We start from the raw sequence: 238 nt of genomic DNA, 5'->3' as shown, positions 1-238 counted from the left end.
GAACCTGGACCCTTCCCCAACTATATAAGCCGCGGGGTGATGTCACGTCGGTGCCGCCATCGCCTCCTGATGGAGAGTCCTCCCTCCTCCACCCCCTCCACCACCTCCCACCCCTCTACCGCTGCCCCCTCCCCTCCTTTCCTCTCCTCTCCGCGCTCGCTAGTGCTGACGCCACTGGGCGCCTGACGCACGCGGAGCCCAGGGGAGCGCGCAGTGAACCCCATCACCTACGGACGCG

This window comes from Mesitornis unicolor, unplaced genomic scaffold, assembly GCF_000695765.1.
Source record: "Mesitornis unicolor isolate BGI_N332 unplaced genomic scaffold, ASM69576v1 scaffold2659, whole genome shotgun sequence".
Taxonomy (NCBI): domain Eukaryota; kingdom Metazoa; phylum Chordata; class Aves; order Mesitornithiformes; family Mesitornithidae; genus Mesitornis; species Mesitornis unicolor.
Note: the sequence above shows the minus strand (reverse complement) of the source record.